Raw genomic sequence first — 25,119 nt, 5'->3', positions numbered from 1 at the left:
CGGAATGATAAATGGTTAGAATCAAACTGTCCATGCCTGATGTCAGTGTTAAGTTTAATGGGCTTCAATACAATTGTCAGAATTGTTTAAACAGCATTCAGGTTCGATTATCAACATTAGCTTACCTAATGCGACAAGTCCGGATATATTGTGGTAATAACACGGAGGAGAGGATCTGGGGCCAGTGAGATCCAGGGAAAAGAGCCAGCATAATGCAGCAAAGGAGCCCTTCAGGGAACACAGCGCGAGACACAGTGTGAGGCTTCCCTGCAGGTCAGAGAATATACGACTCTGACATGCTAAAGGCTTTTTCTAAGGGCATCATACTCAAGTTTTAGAATGACGACTATTGTGAACTGATGAGTGACTAGCATATCCCACTTCGCTCCAGTGATCAACAAATCCATCCATCCATCAGTGACATTCATTGCCGCCGGTATTTTGTATCTGATCACGATCCAGAAGAGCAGTATGCTAACCACATGCTCCCCCATACAGTGACGTCTATCATCTGACGATGACGAGGCGATCGATCGGTACCTTTGGAACTTCAGAGGTATGATTGGACGGAGTTAGGTAGTTAGGTGGTATTTTATATAATCGTCACAATCATCACTCGTGCAGAGATGCCTATCTAAGACGTGTTATTTACAATGACGTGTCACATGGGATGTTTATAGTAAAAAAAATATTCATTTACAGTAAATCGTGACAGTCTGACCGCGTTATGTACAATCAGTTTGCTCCCAGACTTTACTGCTTTGCGTGCTATGTCACTGCAATACAACGTGGCTCACCTTTACAGTACCCCGAACAGCGACCAAGTTGTTCTCCAGTCGCAGACCCTTGTCTTTTTCCCCTCCCAAACACCGGGAGAAAAACTTCTTCATGTGGCAGAACATTGCTGTAACGATAACAAACAGTACATTAGACATGACCAGACAGTGTCTACGAGTAAGTTTTGCATCAATGTCTCACAACTCGATCACAAGAAAAAAGTGAATCGTGACGACATGTCTGTAACCTTAGCTTTTGTAAAAAAGCAGCTGCTTGCATCAAAAACGACATGTACAGTCTATATAATTGATTGAGCTTATACATTTTTTACTAGTCGAGAACTGATTATTTAATTTTGTGCCAGTAATTCGTAGAGCATGAATCAAAACAATAACAGTTATTCGAAGTTAAGCAATTTTCATGTTCATTAAGTGGTACTTTTACTCTGAAGAGAATAAATTTGTTTTGATAGCAACTAGCTGAAGGCTTATCTATTAGACTAAATTTAATTAGCAAGTCATTATAATACTAGAATAGTTTCAGATATACAGCTCCTTCGCCGGCCGGTGTGGCCGTGCGTTTCTAGGCGCTTCAGTCTGTAACCGCGTGACCGCTACGATCGCAGGTTCGAATTCTGCCTCGGACATGGATGTGTGTGATGTCCTTAGGTTAGTTAGGTTTACGTAGTTCTAAGTTCTAGGGGACTGATGACCACCGATGTTAAGTCCCATAGTGCTCAGAGCCATTTGAACTATTTTTTATACAGCTACTTCAGATATTACAACTTCAGATTTTGTCATCTATTACAGCATGATATGCGGAATATCTTCCCCTGGGGCAGGAACAAGAATTTGTTTTTTATGTGTGTTGGTGGTGGGATGAAGTTACTAATTAATAAACTACGCCACAATCTGATGGCAATACCTTCCGCGGTATATGACGAGAATACGATTTTTATGGCTATCCTTATTACCGAGTCAGAATATTCTCTCAGGGCTGCACTGTCCCTTCTTTGTGTCAGTCATGGAGAACCCTACATCTAAATTACACTTCATTGCCATGTGAGCCAAACAGTAAAGTGTACAACGTAATAACTATATCTGTGGTTGAAATTTACCCACCGATTTCTACATGAAGAAAACTTAAAAATAGCTTATAAACAGCTAATAGGTTTAACATTTGACAGTGCTCCAAGATATTAACTGTACTTCCTGAAGTGACAGGAAAAGATAATATTTTTGCTACAAATCCATGTCGACTCAGTATGACACTACACAGCCGGAACCTGTTTACAACTTTTCTTTTTCACCGATGGCAGAAGATAAAAGCATGAACCAACGATAGGACATACCGTATGTATGTGTAATCGAAAAGGAGAGTGATAGGTGACACCATTCTATTTGTGAAACTAAGCTATAAATTTGAGCATACATGATTTCAGCAGTTGAACATTGGCAAAAACTCAGTGAGGATATCTCTCTCTACAAGGCAAGCATTCTCGCAACTTTCTGAAGTTGCATTACATATTAAAAAAATGTACTGGAATGTAAATCGAGGACTGTTTTCCTTTTCCAGTTCAGTCTCATTACTAGTAACATGTTGCGAAGTCACATCACACTATTTCTTAATGCTACAGTATCCCGATACTTCTCCACTACATACATAGTCATCTAAAAGCTTATTCGATGTTCTAATTGCAGATGTATACTGAAAATAAATACGTGACAAATCAATGGCTCTTGCCTCTTGGTGAGTATAGTCTATATACCTCGCTTCTGAAACAGAGCGTTCGCTTCATTCAAAGCTTCTAAAGCTCCGCAAGAACTTGTTCCCGAAACACAAAATCCGACACTATAACGCCTGAATCAAAATTATAGAATCTTTTTCTCAAGAACTCAAGAAACTAATTCGTTTCGATTCTTCAACTACTCCAGAGAATACGGAAATCATTATTATGCAATGGTCCACCACAGTTAAGCTGATTTTTGTTAGCAAACCCTGCGATCAACATTAGGCTGCAACCTCGATAACTGCAGAGAACAACGTTGTACTGGAACGTCGATATCAATGGTTAAACAAGAACTGCAATGAAAATTTTGAGTAATTTGAATCTATGTAAGACGAAATAATCATGTTTTAGCACCGACAAATATGCAGCGGAGCCTTGATTGTTGAAAACGTCCGTACAGTTAATAAACTCACAAGTGATCTAACAGTTAACAATAATCGGAGATAGTGCTTTAATTTCCTTAAGCAACAGGAAAGTAAGAATCTCATATTATTGTGCCAAGTCAACTCTGTATAACTCTACACAGTTGTAACCAGATTCCTACGTATTTTCCTCTTCGCATACGGAAGATAATTCTAGCAGTACATCCCTGCAACGATCATAGGCAATATGTAAGTGTAATCGACGAAACAGGAATATCGGTTACACGGTTTTCATTGTGAAAGTAAAAATTAATGTAAATAGAGACCGCTCCGACTCTACCACAACAACCACAGAAAACTTTTCCTAACAGTCCGATTATATTATTGGAGAAGGCGATCACAAGATAGACTATTATGGTCGAAAACAAAAATAAAAAATATTTTGTAGCGGAGGCGTTGTGCAGCTTTAATGAATGTTAACAACTGTATTGTGTAGTAGACAGATACGACGGTACGTTTCATTAGGGACCATCGAATTTGGTCTAAAATCAGACCATCATCGGTCCCGAAAGCCGTCTCAGCTATGCTTTCGCGTATATTGCAATGGCAGTTATCAATCGTAGATAGCTCGACCATTGGTATTATCTGTATAGACATTACATTGGTAAAAATGTCTATGAAGTTAAATGGACATAATGGACATGACAAGTTAATGTCAATGACGGAACACTGTACATCCGGAATTGCTATTCCTATTACGCAAGTTCATAGCTGAGACCGTTTTTAGGCTTGTTGACGGTCTGATCCTCGACCGAAACATACATTCTCTCATAAAATGTACCGTTATAGCTGTGATTGCATAATGCAGTTCTTTCGAAGAGCATATAAAATGGAAGTAACGTGACTGCTGCAGAAACTGACTGGGCAGAAAAAAAAGTAAAAGTTTATAAAGCTAAGATCATTATAACGAAAAAGTCGAATAATATCTTACACAAATTCCTCTAGAATAAACTCAACGGAAATATAACGAAAACACAAAATTTGATTCCATAAGTTAAAAAATTATGACTAACATTACTACTCGTTCCTCTCAGGACAACTTCTACAATGTACTTAGGTTCACGGCTAACACCACCGTAGACAGTTCTCCCATATTACAAAAATAGCTAAAGAATTGCATCAATCAACATGATAAAGATTATCATTAATCACTTCACTCACAAAAATTTATCTTCTGCTCTTAAGGTACTGCCTAACCTCACCATCGTATATCGTTCGAAATACAGAAAGAAACAGTTAAATATATGTCAGAAAAAAAGAAACAATAATCGCTAATAGTTTCTCCATTGATAATATAACCTGTGGCCTCAAGTTACCCCCCCCCCCCAATAAACAACACCATCGTATATCACGACAAATTTGGAATAAACAGCATATTTTACGAACTTTGTAAATTACAGTAGTAACTAACACAAACACAGATAGCATTTAATAACAGACTGCTTACACGCTCTGCAACGTAAAGTCATGACGTCAAGAGGACGTCATGGGTGAAACCACACGCATAGAATCTGAAAGAGCACTTGACAAAGTTGTCACTGTTGAACTAAGCTGTTAATTTGAGCATACGTGATGAAAGCACATAAACTCAAAAAATTAAGTGTAGAGGTCTAACTCTACAAGTAACCACCTGACGCTTGAAACCCCATAAAAAATTAAAACGAATTGCTATTTCACGTTATTACTGTTAAGAACTTCATATTCCGTAATCACACCACACTCCTCCACATGCTTCAATTTTCCAGTACTTCTCCACTAATACACATTCATTTATTAGCTTTTAAGATATTCTCACTCGAGATGATTGTGTATATTCAATAAATATACAAAGTTAAATCAATAGCTCATACCTACTGCGGGTACGAAGCAGCTGGCCTCTGAAGCCGGCGTTCGCTTCGCTGAGAGCTTCTAAAGCTCCTCAAGAACTTTAAAATGTTTCGCTAGATGTGCTCGAAACACAAAATGCAAGACTGCAATAATTAATTCACAACTGAAGCTCCTTACGCTCAATAACTCGCAGAACGAATTCGTATGGATACTTCGAGTACTCCAAAGAATACGGAAGTAATTGTTACACAACGGTCCACAAGGGATTACGTGAGATGGCATTGTTGTTCACATACCCCATATCCTCCCCTGGTAGCTGAGTGGTCAGCGCGACGAAAGTCATACCTAAAGACCCGAGTTCGATTCACGAATGTCTCAGGAGATCTTTCTCCGCTCAGGGACTGGGTGTTGCGTTGCCCTTATCATCGTTATTTCATCCCCATGGACACGCAAGTCTCCGAAGTGGCGTCAACTCAAAAGACTTGCACCAGTCGAATGGGAGGCCCTAGCCACACGGCATTTCCATTTTATCAGTAAACCGAAATCCCAGTAAAGCAATAACGTTTAGCAACGGGGATATAAATGTTAGACAACCACTGAAACAAAATATTATATAAGTCAATTGTACATTTCAACTTCTCATAAAATAGCATCGAAGCATAACGACGTCGAATGCTGATGCCCTCGATCCCGCTTTTAGTTATGTGTTGAAATGCTATGTCACGCGTAAAAATTGATTCCTTCAGCGCATGTGACTTCCACCAGATTCGACGTCCGTTTGTGTGATTCCACTAATTGTTTTCTAGTGTAGTGATTTTCTATATTGAAACCTGGTTGTCAAGGGAAGGCCGTAATCATTTACTATTGGTTGCCTTTAACAGTTACACACATTTATTATTAAAGAAGTAGTTCCATACTCAACAATAAATTAAAAAATTTCACCCTTCATTAAAGAAGGCATAAACGACAGTGTAAATAATAGTGTTTTCAGTGCGTTACAATTTAGCAAATCACCATAAAATCCTGATACTGATAACGTTTAAAAAGAAAAAAACAAGGCACTGTGATGATGACTGAAGGCCTTACACTCCAAGAAAGACAGTAAATTAAGAATGTTTAAGAATTCGCTGCAATTAGAACTTACAGGTATTGAGATATTAAACGTATGAGCCCACAAACACAGTAGAAGGTATCAGACGCCACGAATTGCAGAAAATAAGGTTTTAAGGCTTACTGCTAAAACAGAAATATCGAATTAATTTTTCAGAGCAAATGACCACAATCATGACTGAAAGCCTTACACGCCAGGAACGGCAATTATATAAAAAATTTAGAAACCTACTGTAAAACAGCAAATAAAAGCAAAGGTTAATTAAAAGAAACAAGCAATTGACTACGAAACAGGTGAAATAATATGATGGTAATCTTGTAACACAACCCTTACACTGATACAGTCTGGCCTGCAACGGAGGGTGGAAACCTACAAACAGCACCAACGCGAGCACCAGCACGGCTCATATACCCTCCGATTAATCTCCTCATCGCGAAAATGGAAGACTTGAAAATGCGACGTATCACATGCCTCATACATATTTTTATTGGCCTCGTCCATGTTTTTTACTACTTTGTTAATACAATCAAATTATAAATTGACCGAGTGTCCTTTTTGCACAGGGTGGTCCATTGATAGTGACTGGGCCAAATATCTCAAAAAATAAGCGTCAAACGAAAAAAAACTACAACATGCTGCCTTCAATGGTACTCTTCCGTTCTGGAACTTTTCCTTGAAGCCCAGGCGGAAGCATACTAGCCGGAAGGTAAGATGCTGCATAGATTCTCCGTAAGGTCACCAATGCGATGTCGAGGCAGGTGTGGAGGCAGTGGAAGGAGGAAGTCTCCTTGTCACCGAGTCCTGCCTGCTGTTTCGACGTCCTAGGCTACCAACTTCAGGTCAAGCTTGATCAGATCACAGCAGGAGCTTTTCGCAGCAGCTGGCGTCATACTAAATTACCCACGGAGCTGATGCAAATCGTAACTATAGGTACCTGTCGTTAGATAAGATTAGAAAAGTCTACATTTCAACAACATTGGTTTGTAGCATTATGTTACAGTCTGTTAAGCATAAAATCTCCTGCTCACTCTCCATTGCCACCGTACGCCTACCGTCATATCACTCAGTTATCCTTTCAAAGCGGACGTTCTACAATACAGTACCGTGCAGTGGAGAGCTTCATTCTTTATCACAATGCATCCATATTTCACGTTGAAATGCAACAAGTAATTTTTAACGTTCTGAAAGTAAGTATCAGTCTAGGCCACTGGGTTCTATCCGAGGTTTGTCAGAAGCATTTTTTTTTTTTTACATTTACCGCTTCTTTCAAGTTTGACAATGATTTCTGTTAATGTGATATATCCGAGGTTAGTTTATTGCTTGTATTCCATGTTAAACTGCAGAGCCAGCTGTAACAGACTCGCTAAATCAATTAAAAGAATGGAGGAAGCAACACTTCCAAACTACTACGGTGTTCGAACCAGCTTTCGTATTGATGATTCGAGTTTTACTATTACATTTATACATTACATTGATTATCCTTGTATACTTCAGTAATATTATTAAATACATTTGAGTGATTAGCTGAGTATACACTCCTTTCCCCTCAGAGCGAAGGAATAAAATTGCGCTAAACAAAATTTCCTTCTTTTTAGATTAAATAACACAATGGGATTTTGTGTTAGATTATACTCTGGAAAGCATAAAAAAAAATTTATTCCTTATCTTCTTTTTCCTAAAAACATTAAATCTGTCGTACAAGACATACTGTTGTTGTTGTTATGGTTTTCAGTCCGAAGATTAATTTGATGCTGCTCCCCCCCCCCCCCCCTTCTCTCACATAGCTGCAAAACTACTGTAAATAGCATCCAGAAAAACCGGTTGTTGTCTCAGGAAGGGTCCTCTCAACCGATCCCAGATATATCCTGGTGTAAAACATGTGGAAACAAAATACATTATCTGTCGCCTAAAGGGACACTATTTTTTTTTCTCAGATGTCGAAGTCCGAAAGTTCATGTCATTGCTGCCAAAAGGCGGCAGTGTCTGACGACGCAATAAATGCATCAGTTTCTCTTTAAGTGGACCTGGACGTGCACGGGCTGCATTTTCATAGCTCGCTCTCAGTGCACATTACTCTTCATCTACAATGAATAACATTAACTCAAGCTGTATAAGGATATTTATTAAAATATCTCCTACAGTTTAAGAATTACAGTATTTTGCCTAATGGGTGTTTTTATAATACACTTACCATTCAGGTAACATTTTCGGTCCATCAGCAGTCTAATACCATTCAGACTGTGACAGACTGCTGTCAACTTTCACAGGAACACATTATGCCTCTCGTTTTGTAGTTTGGAGTATATCTGAGGAAATAGGAAAACCCTTATTGTACCACATTATTATTTTGTCTAAAATATACCGCTAAAATTATATACGGAATGACAAACATAGATCATTTCTGCGATGTATTACGCACAATACAAAGATGCTATACCATTCTTCACTTGAGGGAAACTTGGTGAACATGGATGAAACCATTGAGAAGTTAAATGTACGTAATGTTCTGAAAACGTAGTTTCGAGAAAATGAGAAAAGAATATTCACAGTGTTTTTGACGCACCGTATGCCTCTTTCAGAACATTCCAGCAGCATAATCTTCCTGGCCAGCTGCTTCTTTGTCATCTGTAGACTTCTTCAGGGGCCTTTTCCTTACACTGGCTTCCACAGCTTCAACTACTCGCTGACGATCTATGGCAGTCAGAGCAGCTATCCTATTATTTCCTGGCTGGATGCCTAATTTGTCCATTACTTTTATCCTGATGGTTACACCATCATTGAAACGCATGACAGCATCCATCGCAAACATTTTGAGTTCTGTCCATCCAACAAACACTGTTTTTGGCACTCGTTGCTACACGCAGATATTGAAACCCTCATTAGGGTTTTGCGTACGGCCATGTAGACATTTGCTGAGTAATTTTGTATCTGAAAGGTCCCTGCATATTGGCTTTATTGTTTCCATGACTGTGGCAGGCAAGACATGTATCTGGTGCTATTCCTTGCCTGTCGCATGAGCGTGGCTGGTTTGCAGACATTTGTTCAAAGAGCGTTTAAGACCAAATCAACAACTGTAGATAAAAAAAATTTTGTGAAACGGGATAAAATTGTCTTTCACATGGTGACAAGAATTGTTTTCGAAAATTTCAGAAATTTCTAGTCCATGTCCACTTAACAATTAGACATATCAAGTACAGTTTTTAAAGATTAAAGAAAATACGAGGCAACAAGAAGGAATTATACCAATGGCGCGGATATCAGTAGATGAGATGTTCATGTACAGACAAATTAAGGAGTCCCATTTCAAAAACTGAAGGGTTTATTCACGAGAGAGAGCTACACAAATTGAGCAAGTCTGTAAGAAAATTATCTATGTCTGGCGCTTATGCAAGTAGCTGTTCGGCTGACATTGATTGATAGACTTGTTGCATGTCGTCCAGAGGGATGTAGTGCCAAATTCGGTCCAATTGGTGCTATAGATGAGCAAAATTCAGAGTTGTTTGTAGGGCCCTGCCCATGTTGTTGTTGTTGTGGTCTTCAGTCCTGAGACTGGTTTGATGCAGCTCTCCATGCTACTCTATCGTGTGCAAGCTTCTTCGTCTCCCAGTACCTACTGCAGCCTACATCCTTCTGAATCTGCTTAGTGTATTCATCTCTTTGTCTCCCTCTACGATTTTTACCCTCCACGCTGCCCTCCAGCACTAAATTGGTGATCCGTTCATGCCTCAGAACATCTCCTACCAACCGATCCATTGTTCTAGTCAAGTTGTGCCACAAACTCCTCTTATCCCCAATTCTATTCAATACCTCCTCATTAGTTATGTGATCTACCCATCTAATCTTCAGCATTCTTCTGTAGCACCACATTTCGGAAGCTTCTATTCTCTTCTTGTCTAAAATATGTTTCACTTCCATACATGGCTACACTCCATACAAATACTTTTAGAAACGACTTCCTGACACTTAAATCTATACTCGATGTTAACAAATTTCTCTTCTGCAGAAACGCTTTCCATGCCATTGTCAGTCTACATTTTATATCCTCTCTACTTCGACCATCATCAGTAATTTTGCTCTCCAAATAGCAAAACTTCTTTACTACTTTAAGTGTCTCATTTCCTAATCTAATTTCCTCAGCATGACCCGACTTAATTCGACTACATTCCATTATCCTCGTTTTGCTTTTGTTGATGTTCGTCTTACACCCTCCTTGCAAGACACTATCCATTCCGTTCAACTGCTCTTCCAAGTCCTTTGCTGCCTCTGACAGAATACAATGTCATCGGCGAACATCGAAGTATTTATTTCTTCTCAATGGATTTTAATTCCTACTCCGCATTTTTCTTTTGTTTCCTATACTGCTTGTACAATATACAGATTGAATAGCATCGGGGAGATCTAAAACTCTGTCTCACTCCCTTCCCAACCACTGCTTCCCTTTCATGTCCCTCGACTCTTATAACTGCCATCTGGTTTCTGTACAAATTGTAAATAGCCTTTCGCTCCCTGTATTTTACCTCTGCCACCCTCAGAATTTGAAACAGAGTATTCCAATCAACATTGTCAAAAGCTTTCTCTAAATATACAAACGCTAGAAAGGTAGGTTTGCCTTTCCTTCATCTTTCTTCTAAAATAAGTTGTAAGGTCAGTATTGCCTCACGTGTTCCAGTATTTCTACGGAATCCAAACAGATCTTCCCCGACGGTGGCTTCTACCAGTTTTCCATTCGTCTGTGAAGAATTCGCGTTAATATTTTGCAGCTGTGACTGATTAAACTGATAGTTCGGTAATTTTCACATCTGTCAACAACTGCTTTCTTTGGGATTGGAATTATTATATTCTTCTTGAAGTCTGAGGGAATTTCACCTGTCTCATACATCTTCCTCACCAGATGGTAGAGTTTTGTCAGAACTGGCTCTTCCAAGGATGTCAGTAGTTCTAATGGAATGTTGTCTACTCCAGTGGCCTTGTTTCGACTGAGGTCTTTCAGTGCTCTGTCAAACTCTTCACGCAGTATCGTATCTCCCATTTCATCTTCACCTGGATCCTCTTCCATTTCCATAATATTGTCCTCAAGAACATCGGCCCTGTATAGACCCTGGATATACTCCGTCCACCATTCCGCTTTCCCGTCTTTGCTTATAACTGGGTTTCCATCTGAGCTCTTGATATTCATGCAAGTGGTTCCCTTTTCTTCAAAAGTTTCTCTAATTTTCCTGTAGGCAGTATCTATCTTACCCCTAGGGAGATAAGCCTATACATCCTTACATTTGCCCTCTAGCCATCCCTGCTTAGCCATTTCGCACTTCCTGTCGATCTCATTTTTGAGAGGTTTCTATTTCTTTTTGCCTGCTTCATTTACTGCATTTTTATATTTTATCCTTTCATCGATTAAATTCAGTATCTCTTCTGTTACCCAAGGATTTCTACTAGCCTTCGTCTTTTTACCTACTTGATAGTCTGCTGCCTTCACTATTTTATCGCTCAAAGCTACCCATTTTTCCCCTACTGTATTTCTTTACCCCATTCCTGTCAACTGTTCCCTTATGCTCTCCCTGAAACTCTGTACAACCTCTGGTTCTTTCAGTTTATCCAGATCCCATCTCCTTAAATTCCCACCTTTTTGCAGTTTCTTCAGTTTCAATCTACAGTTCATAACCAATAGATTGTGGTCAGAGTCCACATCTGCCCCTGGAAATGTCATCCAATTTAAAACCTGGTTCCTAAATCTCTCTCTTACCATTATATAATCTATCTGCAACCTTGCAGTATCTTCAGGGTTCTTCCATGTATACAGCCTTCTTTCATGATTCTTGAACCAAATGTTAGCTATGATTAAGTTATGCTCTGTGCAAAATTCTACCAGACGGCTTCCTCTTTCATTTCTTAGCCCTAATCCCTATTCATCTACTACGTTTCCTTCTCTTCCTTTTCCTGCTCGCAAATTCCAGTCGCACATGACTATTAAATTTTCGTCTCCCTTCACTAATTCAATAATTTCTTTTACCTCATCATATATTTCATCACTTTCTTCATCATCTGCAGAGGTAGTTGGCATATAAACTTGTACTACTGCAGTAGGCGTGAGCTCCGTGTCTATCTTGGCCACAATAATGCGTCCACTATGCTGTTTGTAGTAGCTTACCTGCACTCCTATTTTTTATTCATTATTGAACCTACTCCTGCATTACCCCTATTTGATTTTGTATTTATAACCCTGTATTCACATGACCAAAAGTCTTGTTCCTCCTGCCATCGAACTTCACTAATTCCCACTATATCTAACTTTAACCTATCCATTTCACTTTCTAAATTTTATAACCCACCTGACCGACTAAGGGATCTGACATTCCACGCTCCGATCCGTAGAACGCCAGTTTTCTTTCTCCCGCCCATAGAGCACCAAATGTTCTCAATAGCCGAGAGATCTGAAGACCTTTCTGACCAAGGTAGAGTATGGCAATCACGAAGACAGTTAGTAGATAACCTTCCAGTGTGTGGGTGGACATTATCTTGCTGAAATGCAAGTCCAAGATGCCTTGCCATGAAGGGCAAAAAATATCGTCGACGTAGCGCTCTGCTGTAAGGGTGCAGCGGATTACAACGGAAGTGGCCTTGCTATGAAATGAAATCTCACCCTAAGATATCATATCTGGTTGTTGGACTGTAAGGTGGCCAACAGTCACATTGGTAGCCCACTTTTATCTGGGGCGTCTTGAGATACATCGTGGCTGGTCATCGGGACTCAGCTAGAAGCCAGAATCATCACTGAAGACAATTCTGCTCCAGCCAACGCTCTCCCAGGCCGAATGTACCCAGCACACTACGAACCATCTTCTGGTTGTACATACGTCGATAGTAGTCGGCTTAAGGGGCGCCATGAAGTCAGACTTTCGTCTTTCTAGGTCACCCGTACTTGTAAACTCTGTGTTCGGCGATGGTCCGCTCATTTTTCCCAGTATCGTTGAATAGTTGCGTGGTTTCCTATTCATATGTCGATCGATTGGCCAATTACTCCAACCAGCTTCTTTGAACTCAACTACATTTCTTCTTTCAAATACTGTCATCTGCTGACATTGTCCACGAGTCTGTTTGCAAGGCATAGTTACTGTCAAACTGAGTACACGGAATGAAATCCTCAAGTACTTTGTGCGCTGGTATCATCATGACCCCTGTTAACTATTCTTGCCAGGTGTGCGGTGACATTGTGCTCCAGCAGTCACACATTCATTCATCGGTCGCCGAAGCTTGCAGTTCTTCATTAACCTTCGATACCTCTGTGAATAACCATATGTGACCAATTTGAGTCGTTTTCGTGTCTTAGACTGTATATTAGATGTTATGAACGAAAGAGAAGCGGAATTCTTATAATAAACGTTTAGAATCAGAAATGTGTGCTAGTTACCATCTACGACTCACTGAAAATGGTTATTTTAAAGCATTCAGTTAGGCTGGTTTTCAGTCGTATTACAATGATCATGTCATCGTTGTGTACATGAAATACCTTTATGACGACCTGAACTCTGATGAGGACACTTATAATAATGTGTCTGAATTTTGGTGTAGGAACAGCTGCCATCTCCGTCAAATAATGAAACCAGATACGTTAGTGGTATTGGACGTTGAAGTTTGGATCAAAGTAGCCTTTCTAACTCATATCAACAGTAGTCCATTGGGTGCAGGTTGGACGTTGCACAGACCAATCGATTTCTGCCATGGTACATAAAACAGCTAAAACACAAGACATAGTAGAAAACATTGGATATCAAAGGAGATATTGGACATATTTGATTAAACAAAAAAATATAAAAATGCCGAAAATGAAGTAAGCAAAAGGGAATAAAGACGTCTAAGGAATGAGACGGACAGAAAGTGTAAAATGGGTAGGTTGGAATGACTAGAGAACAAATGCAAGCCCATAGAAACATGTATAACTAGGGGAAAGGTAGATGCTGCCTATAAGAAAATGAAAGAGAGCTTTGAATATAAGAAAACCAGCTGCATGAAATCGAGAGCTCAGATGGGAAGGCAAGGAAGGGAAACCTGAAAGGTGGAAGGAGTATATGGACATCTACATGTACATGCATACTCTGCCAATCACATTTAAGTGCCTGGCAGAGGGTTCAACAAACCACATTCACAATTCTCTATTATTCCAATCTCGTATAGCGCGCGGAAAGAATGAACACCTATATCTTTCCGTACGAGCTCTGACTTCTCTTATTTTATTGTGGTGATCGTTCCTCCCGATGTAGGTCTGTGTCAACAAAATATTTTTGCATTCGAAGGAGAAAGTTGGTGATTGGAATTTCGTGAGAAGGTTCCGTCGGAATGAAAAACGCTTTTCTTTTAATGATTTCCAGCCTAAACCCTGTATCATTTCTGTGACACTCTCTCCCACATTTTGCGATAATACAAAACGTGCTGCCTTCCTTTGAACATTTTCGATGTACTACGTCCATCCTATCTGGTAAGGATCCCACACCGTGGATCAGTATTCTGAAAGAGGACAGACAAGTGTAGTGTAGGCAGTCTCCTTAGTAGGGCTGTGTCTTTCCAATGAAACGCAGTCTTTGGTTAGCCTTCCCCACATTTTCTATGTGTTCTTTCCAATTTAAGATGTTCGTAATTGTAATTCCTACGCTTTTAGATTATACTGATTTATAGTGAAACCGAAGTTTAACGAGTTCCTTTTAGCACTCATGTGGATGACCTCACACTTTTCGTTATTTAGGGTCAACTGCCACTTTTCGTACCATTGAGATATTTTTTCTTCTAAATCGTTTTGCAGTTTGTTTTTGTCTTCTGATGACTTTATTAGTTGATAAACGACAGCGTCATCTGCAAACAACCGAAGACATCTTCTCAGATGGTCTCCAAAATCGTTAACGTAGATAAGGAACAGCAATGGGCCTATAATACTACGATAGGGAACGCCAGAAATCACTTCTGTTTTATTCGATGACGTTCCGTCAGTTAATACGAACTGTGACCTCTCTGACAGGAAATCACAAATCCAGTCACATGACTGACACGATATTCCATAAGCACGCAATGTCACTACGTGTCGCTTGTGAGGTACAGTGTCAAAAGCCTTAAGGAAATCCAGAAATACGGAATCGATCTGAAATCCCTTGTCAATAGCACTCAGCACTTCATGGGAATAAAGAGCTAGTAGTATTTCACAGCAACGATGTTTCCTAAGCACTTGTTGACTGTGTGTTACTAAATCGTTTCCTTCAAAGTAATTCATAATGTTCGAACACAATATATGTTCTAAAATCCTGCTGCATATCGACGTTAACCTAATGAGCCTGTAATTTAGTGGATTACTCCTACTACCTTTCTTGATTATTGATGTGACCTGTGCAACTTTCCGGTCTTTGGGTACGGATCTTCCGTTGAGCTAACGGTTGTATATGATTGTTAAGTATGGAGCTAATAGATCAGCATACTCCGAAAGGAACATAGCTGGTATACAGGCTGGGCCAGAAGACTTGCTTTTATTAAGTGATTTAAGTAGTCCACTACTCCGAGGATATTTACTTCTACGTTACTCATGTTGGCAGCTGTTCTCGATTCGAATTCTGGAATATTTACTTAGTATTTTTTGTGAAGGTATTTCGGAAGGCTGTGTTTAGTAACTCTGTTTGGCAGCACTGACTTCGACAGTATCTCCATTTGCTATCGCGCAGGGAAGGCATTGATTGTTTCTTGCCGTTAACATACTTCACATCTGACCAGAATCTTTTAGGATTTTCTGCCAGGTTTCGAGACAAAGTTTCTGTAACAGATCACCAATCTTGGAGATTTTGCGCCTTTTCATATTTGCCATGTTTCTTTCGTTGTTTGTGCAATAGTGTTCCATCCCGTTTTGGGTACCAAGGAGTATCAGCTCCATCGTTTGTTAATTTATTTGGTATAAACCTTTCAATTGCTGCCGATGCTATTTTTTGAATTTAAGCCAGATGTGGTCTACACTTATATTATTAATTTGGAATGAGTGGAGATTGTCTCTCAGGAAGGCGTCAAGTGAATTTTTACCTGCTTTCTTGAATAGGTAAATTTTTCGCTTATTTTTCGAGAATTTGGGGATTGCAATATTCAGTTTCGCCACGACGACCCTGTGTTCAGTAATCTCTGAATCGGTTTTGATGCTCGTTATTAACTCAGGATTATTTGTTGCTAAGAGGTCAAGTGTGTTTTTACAACTATTCACGTGGTCTCATGAACTAACTGCTCGAAATAATTTTCAGAAAATGAGTTTAGGACAATTTATGATGATATCTTATGCGTACCTCTGGAATAAAACTCATATTTTCAACAAACATATTGAGGGTAAATTAAAGTCATCACCAACTATTATCGTATGAGTCGGGTAAGTGTTTGAAATCAAATTCAAGTTTTCTTTGAACCTTTCAGCGACTGTATAATCTGAACTGGGAGGTCGCTAAAAGGATCCAGTTATTATTTTATTCCGGTTGCCAACGATGACCTCTTCCCAAACTAACTCACAGGAAGGAACCGCCCAGTCCATGCCACATAGCCCCTGCTACCTGTGTGGCCGCCTCCTGCTTATAGAGGACACCTGACCTCTTTAGTAGAACCCGAAACACAACCACTCTTTGCCGCAAGTCGTGGAATCTGCAGCCTACACGGTCGCAGAACCGTCGGAGCCTCTGATTCAGACCCTCCACTCGGCTCTGTACCAGAAGTCCGCAATCGGTTCTGTCGACTATGCTGCAAACGGTCACCTATGCTTTCATCTTGGAAGCAAGACTGGCAGCCTTTACCACTTATGTTAGGCGCTCAAAACCAGAGAGACTCTCTTCTGATTGAATGTGACACACATCATTGGTACCGACGTGAGCAACCACCTGCAGTTGGCTGCACCCTGTGCTCATCATGGCATCTGCGAGGACGCTTTCCACATCTGGAATGACTCCACCCGGTATGCACACGGAGTGCACATTGGTTTTCTTATCCTCCTTGTCAGCCAAGTCCCTGAGCGGCCCCATAAGGCGCCTAACGTTCGAGCTAACAACTACCAATAATCCCACCCTCTGCGACTGCCCGCATCTTGCAGGCTGAGTGGTTTCCTGTGATACAGGACAGACGAGAGCATCTGGCTCAACGACAGTGTAAGCCATTGACAGCACCTGGAGCCTGTTTGTCAGACAGACTGGGTAAGCCTTACGTGCGGCCGCCTGGGAAGTTTTTCTCCGCCTGCAACGTCCTGGGGCGACCTCCCACTCGACCACAGGTGAGGGGTCAGCCTCAGTGCGAGCAGTAAGTGGGTTGGTCACCGGTGAGGACCGTGCTGGACGTCCGTTGGACCCCCACGGCCGGTCCACAACAGAGGTGGCCATCCACTGCAGCCTCAAGCTGTGTAACCGAAGTCATCACAGCCTTAAGCTGAGAGCGAACTATCACCAACTCGACTCGCAGCCCCATACAACAATCGCAGTCCCTGTCCATACCAAAGACCGTGGAAAAGTAAACGATGCAGATAAACAAACTATCGGCAGGTGCTCCGCAAATCTACTGTAGACCCTGACGAAAACGCACGAACTGTGTCTAGTAATACGCAGATATTCAGAAACCTAACTACCGAAGCACTCTGGTGAAACTAAATATAGGCACTTTCAATACGTCACAAAATCGGTTTACTTTGTGACGCAAACGAAAACGCGAGAACTGGGCCTATTAGATATTAAAATTTAACGCAGAAGCCAAAACTAAACTATTAATCAGTTACTTCCCTGTTGCTGCATCTGTCGGATATGGCGAGAAGACTTTGACACAGCACTGGAAGATCTAAGTCGACACACGGGCCATGGAGTTGACGACATTCCGTGTGTGCTTCTAACATCCTCCGGATAGTCAGCCGTGACTTAACTACTCCATCTCCTATGCAAGAAACATGAGACAGAGAAAATAACTTCACACTTCAAGAACAATTCAATAATTCCAATCCCAAAGGCTGCAGGTGCTGAAAGGTTGAATGTTACCGTATAATCGGCTTAATAACACACGATTGCAAAATATTGACACAAAATATTTAGAGAAGAATCTAGAAACTAGATGTCGACCTCGGGAAATATCAGATTGGTTTCCGCAGAAGTCTAGGAACACGCGAGATAATACTTACGCTATGACTTACCTTAGAATACAGGTAAAGGGAAGGCCAACTTTTGTTTATAGCTCCTGTATACTTAAAAAATGCTTTTGTCAGTGTTGGCTGTCATATACTCTTTGAAATTCTGAAGGTAATGGAGGTAAAGTAGAGGGACCCAGGGCTTATTTACAGCTTGCACAGAAACCAAATGGCAGCAGATGGGTATGAAAGGGAAACAGTGGCAGAGAAAGGGAGGAGACAGCGTTGTAGCATATCCCTGGTGTTATTCAATCCGTACGTTAAGGAGACTGTAAATGAAGTCAAGGAGAAATTTGTTGAAGGACTTACAGCTCAGGGAGAAAAAGTTCCAAGTATGCTGCTAACAGTGAACTTTTCTCAGATCCGGGAAAGGTCTTGGAAAAGCAATTGAATGGATGGGCAATGTGTTAGAAGTTGGATGTAAGATGAACATCAAGAAAAGCAACACAAGTGTAATGGAATGCAGGAGACTTAATTCAGGGCATGCTGAGGGAAGTAGGAACTGAGTTACTTAAAGTAGTAGATGACTTTTACTATTATGACAGTGATATAACTGATTATGACCAAAGAAGGAAGGATATGAAATATATACCGGCAATGTTAATAAAAGGGTTTCTGGAGAAGAGAAATTTGTTAATACCGATTGTAGATTTAAATGCTGAAAGTCTCTTCTGATAGTTTTTGTCTGGAATGTAGCCATGTACGAAAATGAACCGTGGACATAAACTGTTCACACAAGAAGGGAATAGCGCCTTTGAAATGTGTCACTGTAGCATAACGCTGAACATTAAATGGGTAGATCACGTAACTAATGAGGAACTACTGAACATAAATTGGGAGAAAAGAAATATGTGTCACAACTTGACTAAAAGGAGGAAGAGCTTGACAGGACATATTCTGAAAAGTTGAGTAAAAATTAGTGTAGGAAACCAAGAGATGAATACGGGTACCAAGTATGTAAGTTGCAGTGGTTGTTCTAAGATGCAGACGCTTGCCCAAGATAGAGTACCGTGGAAACCCACATCAAACGAGTTTTCGGACTGCAGACCGCAACAGCAACAATTTTGCCTATGCATTTACGTTCATACAGAACACCACAAGCCACCTTATGGTGGCCCGTACCATGCTCAATTACCAGATGTTTCATGTAATATTCCATTCGCAAACTGAGCTGGGGAAAATAGACTATCAATGTGCCTCTGTACGAGCCCTAATTTATCTTGTCTTCGCGGTCCGTACGCGTAATGCACATTTGTGGCAGTAGAATCGTTCTCAGTCAGTTGTAAATGTCTGTTCTCTAAATTGTCTCGTAAGTGTTTGGTGAAACGAACGTCGTCTTCCCTTAGGAATTCCCATTGCGTTTACAAAACATCTCTGTAACACTTGCCAGTTGATCGAATCTATCGACAACAAATCTAGCAGCAAGACTCTGGACTTCTTCGATGGTTTCGTTTAATGCGAGCGGCTGAGTTTCCCAAATACTCGAGCAATACACAAGAACTGGTCACTCTTCTGTTCTACTCACAGTCTCCTTTCTAGAAGAGCTACGCTTTCCTAATACTGTCTCAGTAAACAAAAGCCTTCCCTACTGCAGTCCTTAAATGCTTGTTATATTTCATTTCGCTTTGCAACAATTCGCCTACATATTTAACCCACGCGATTGTGTCAAGTAGGTCAACATAAATTCCAGTTTAGTTTAATTGAATTTATTGCAAAGATTTTTAGACCTGTTATCTGGAAACTCTAACAGGTCGTACATATTCGTTAATCATGGAGACATACAACGTTTTAAGTTACGTAGGTAGTAGCAAATCATGTTGACAGCAACCTTCGGTGATACTAATGTAGAAATAAAGCCGGATATTTGAAAGATAATAATAAGTTTACATAATCAACTTTAAATAAAGGGTATTAACTGAGGATCGAAGTGAATGACTTCCATCTTATATTACAAGATACGTTACTAGCAGCCTTGGAAGAGCTTGAGGTTTTTCGATTAACTCCAACTTTACTTACTTCCAAACCTACTCTTGCTACACTATTCTATATCGCTAACAGTGGTATGTGTGTGTTTCGGCAGTCCTCGATTCTACGCATACGCATGTGGGTGGCCTTTGCATTCTTTCTCTTCTATCCTTTTTACTTTTCTGTAATTGTTTGCATATCGTAGTCTAACTGTCTGCAGTCTCTCTCTACCTGAAAAAAAGAGACTCTCAGAACGACATGACCAGCCGAACCTTCCTTTCCACATTCACAGACTGATGTGTTGCTACGTCCCAGTTGAAGCACATGGTTTAGGTATGGATCGCGACCTGTTAACAGCTGCATCATACCTCGAGTAGGCGCAGCGTCGCACAGTTTGGGCCTGTTCCTAGTGCTTGGTATTACGTTATAAACACCCCTTGCCGTACTGCTAGTGTCCCAGTCAGACTACCAATCATCTAAATTCTGGGCTCTTAAATGTCGTTTATTAAAAATCTGTGTTCCGGTTCCAAATGGTTCAAATGGCTATGTGCACTATGGGACTTAACATCTCAAGTCACCAGTCCCCTTGAACTTAGAAACTACTTAAAACTAACTAACCTAAGGACATCACACACATCCATGCCCGATGCAGCATCCGAACCTGCGACCATAACGGTCGCGTGCTTCCAGACTGAAGCACCTAGAACCGCTCGGCCACTATGTGTTCCTGTGATTTCATACACGTAATCATATTGCTCACGGTCCGTCCAAAAGATTGCTGACCTGTAACGTAGTACGATATCCATCCGGCATATCCCGAGGATTACCAGTAAACCTCCAATCGGTACAAAAGCCCCCTGTGATCCTCAGAATACCCTCCGCTGAATTCGTCTCATATTGTTTTGTAGCTGCCTAATCTAAGACGAGGTGCCCAGCCGCTGGCAGCGAAGTCGACTATGGCGTTGAAGATAGCTTCGTAGTATCATCGCACCACACGCAACGGTAATTTATCGTCAGCACTGCCGGCACGGACAATCTTGTGTATAATTATGGCCACTTTCTGAGTAACAGATTTTACGTATTCTACAATGTTTCTTTTCTCGTTTAGAACAGTGCCTAAATATTTATAAACAGTGCTGCCTCAAACAAATATTCCTTCAAACGTCAGGGAACGATTTCTGCCAAGAGAAAGCATTCCTTTCTCAAACGTGTATCTGGTTTTATAAACACCTACACTTAGTTTGTTCCTCTTACAACAATGCTGCATCCGAATAAGCACATGTTTCTTCTTTTCCTCCAGTCTCCCCCTGGAGTATAGAATCAACTACTAGTATGTCATCTGGTTATGCTACAACAGCTACAATAACATATAACCTGTATTGTAGATGTAATATGGGTTCAGTACCAAGATCCCAGAACAATGGACCACTTATGGAGCCTTGAGGACAGCCTTGGTAACCTTTTTGATTACCTTTCTCTGCTCCGCAAGCCATGGACGCTACAGTGATTTAAAAAGCCCTTGTACACACATTTTCGGACCCTGAGAGCTATAAGGCATACGAACGTCGCAGGTCACCAAAGACTGTCAAATTCTCCTGCAGTGTCAGTCATTGGCGTGACTGCAAACTTCGCTGTCGAATTTTCTACACTCTGAAGAAATCTATTAATCGCTTCACCTATAGACTTTTCTAAAGCCATATTGACACTGGTTGAGACGCAAGAGCTCTCTGCGCGCCTGCAACTGTTCACAGCGCAGACGTTGCTGAACTTTGGCCGAGACGTTTAATAAGCAAACAGGGCCATAACTTTTCGGTGATGCCGCTTTTTTATCGTTCCTATTTCGTTCATTACTGGTTTAGCTGGTTTCCATATTTCCCGGATCCTACCTATTCGTAAAGCCTCGTATTGGAATGCTGTTAAATCTAACACTATCTGTGGACCTACCATCGGCAGGGCTTCAGAGTATACGCCATCCAGACCAGGTGCGTTTGCAGTTTTGAGCTTCTTAATTGCGACAGCAATTTCTCCTTGACCAGACCGTATCACCAACATCTGATTGTCACATTCGTTATTTACTGCATTTATAAGTTGTGCGTGTATCTCAGCGTCTGTGTTATCGTCAGGAGGCAGGGCAGTTAGCAGATATTCTGGTGACTTACTCCGTCCTGTCGTCATTGAGCTATCCACCTTACGAATTTTTTAATTGGTCTTGCCTCTTTAGTCCATATATGACAGCTATTCTGAGGTATTTTACGGTTGTTATTGTATCCAATGTTTTATTGCCAAACTCATAACCTATGCACGTGCAGGACATTACATTTATTTACTTGCAGTGTCAACTAGACCAATCGTGAACTGTTGGCATATCTACCCGCGTTTCGATAGGGTTGTCTGTTGTTGCAACCTTCCTGTAGACAACAGCTTCGTCTGACAACCGCCAAGGACAGCTTACGACGTTATCCTCTACGTCATTTACATACAGAGAATTGCAATCATTAATAGCCCTGTAGAGCTCCCCTGGGCTACATCTATCGATTTTTTCCCTTTAAGTTACAACTCTTATTACTGATTGCTAGAACGTCCTGAAACCAGCCATTTTATCTGCTACTCGATAAGCTTTTATCAATGGCGTTTCGCGCAGATTTTTCTAGGGTTTCACTGGAAGGTTGTCTACAAAGTTTCAAATGACTAAAACACATGGTTTAATAATAGTAAAAAAGAACTACTCTACGGAAATACATTTATTTTACAATTGACTTTGTCTCCAATAATCCATTCTCCGCTCATTATGATCAGAGATTCTGTCAGTGAAGCATTCATTCAATTCATTGAATTCTACAATGCTGCTGACAATGTCCTTCTCGATTGAGAGCGCTGCTACTGCTCTTAGCAGCTGCTGACTCACAGCACGAAGCAGAAAACCTTCAGGTCCGCGTCAGACGATGTCGCCAGTATGGTAACAGTCACTTTCAGGAGTTTCGTTGTCTGAGTACAATATTTCTGCAAATCATTTAAGAATAGGGATTCCAGAAATTTCTAAACTCATTCCTCGTGTTTGATATCAGAACTTTTGTTCTCAGTTTATTGCCTACAAGGATGGGATTTATTTTGCAAGACGCCTGTAGCAATGTTTGCAGAAAGTGACCTGCATACAACACACACTTTTCGGAATTAAATAAATTTTCAGCTACTACATATCTGGTAAATTAAAAGCTTTCAGCAACTTGAGCGACAATGTTATCTCACACATCTTTCGAAAAGCCGTTATTTAATTCATTTTCCTGTCCATATCTCTGTGCAAGCTGCAGCATCTCTCTGCATGTGGAAATCATGTCAGATACGTTAGCTCGATTATATTTTTGCGGTCTTCTACCCCTTGTTGTACACACAGTGGCTCAACTATTCATTTTTGTAATTGGCTGTACAATGCTGCATGATTGTAAATACAGACAACCAAAATTGAAATGCTGGTGCCTTCATTTCAGACGTTGCACTGTTGCTGAAATAATTATAGTGGTTTGTCGAGATGGAATCTCAGTTTTCTCCAGGCATTCTACAAGTCACTATTTTCATACACAACTTGCACAGTTGTTGATTTAAAATTCCACCTTGAGTAGGAAACATGGCAGACTTTCTTACTCAGTATGTCAATCACACACTGTGAAGAATGTAGGAAAAACTAAGAATCTCACTAAAGTCAACGAAATATCTTCTAACGTCCCTATTTGCCTCTCTGCATAGGTTAAAATCAGATCCTGCGTTTCGGCATAAAAGCGAACTACATAGGCAAGTTCAAAATGTTTAATCAGAAGACTCTGTGCACCTGAAAGACGACCACTCATGACACCTGTGCAATTGTAGCTCTGAGAAATAACTATACTGTGATTTCTCTAAGCGATTATCCGAAAGGTTTTGAACTCTGTTCGCGAGGTGTCTTGAATGTCAAAGACAGTGCTATAGATACCACGTTAGAGGAAAAATATCAGACTATTATGATAAAAAGTGAAATTGTGGAAATCTCACTGTCGTACCTGCGCTAACTGAAACGGAATCAGTGACAGCAGTTTTCGTTTTTGCTCTGACATAGTAAAAATCCATCATACAAGAAAGAATAAAATTTTGAATATGTTTTCATGTGCCTTTGAAAACAGCAGCCTTCTAAAGATGATCGTTACTTACAGTATCAGGTCCAGCAGTGAAACCTAAATGAGATCTAGAAGTCATTGGGAAATACCTGGATTTGATGAGTTGCTGCATCCATAATTTCCAAGAAGTGCAAGCTCAGAAACACAATAAACTACAACAGATCACAGAGTGTGTAACGATATTGGCGAATCTGATCATTGTGCCTAGAACCTGTGTATCGGGAGAATGACTGATGCATGCACAGTGACAGATGGTCTGGAAGCGGGTTCATTCGGGTACGTAGTTCCAATTTTCATCCACCAGAGAACAGTAGTGCACAGACACATTCAAGAAACAGGTCAAGAGCACGTTTTTGCGAATTATTCTGTTTATTTCCTGAAGCCCTTTTGTTTATTTATCTCTGTACAGTTTTGTATATGCTTTTAGTAGTGTCAGTGATGCGCGAATGTGTTCTAAAGTAAACATGTAGATCACTGCTCTACTGAAGGACGTTGTACGATGGGGAATTTTTTAATATAATACGTCAAGTAAGTTTATGGTAAAAGGAAAGCTAATTCGAGTGCAAATGAAAATATTTAATAACTTAAAGTATAAACAAAATATCAGAATGCTAAATATTTATTTCGGGAAAAAGTACAGTTCGAAAGCATGTTATTTTTTGATTGATTGGTCATGAAAAGCGCGGACTAACAAGAGAGAATAATGTTTTTCTATTGGCCTTAAAGAAAACTGACCAATCAGAACAGAGTATTCTTCGTTCCTCATTTCTCTTGGAGATACAGAAAGCTTTCAGCAGTCTAGAGTACTCGGAGCACAACCTTTCAATGGTATGGTCGTGTGTAGTAAGAGCTCCGAAGTAAGTTATAATTTGCCGGTTACCGTTGTGCTACACTTCTCAAAAGTGCTTTAAGGTGAAGGCAATGTG

This window comes from Schistocerca americana, chromosome 6 (assembly GCF_021461395.2).
Source record: "Schistocerca americana isolate TAMUIC-IGC-003095 chromosome 6, iqSchAmer2.1, whole genome shotgun sequence".
Classification (NCBI taxonomy): domain Eukaryota; kingdom Metazoa; phylum Arthropoda; class Insecta; order Orthoptera; family Acrididae; genus Schistocerca; species Schistocerca americana.
The sequence above is the reverse complement of the archived record's forward strand: the minus strand, read 5'-3'. Positions refer to the sequence as shown.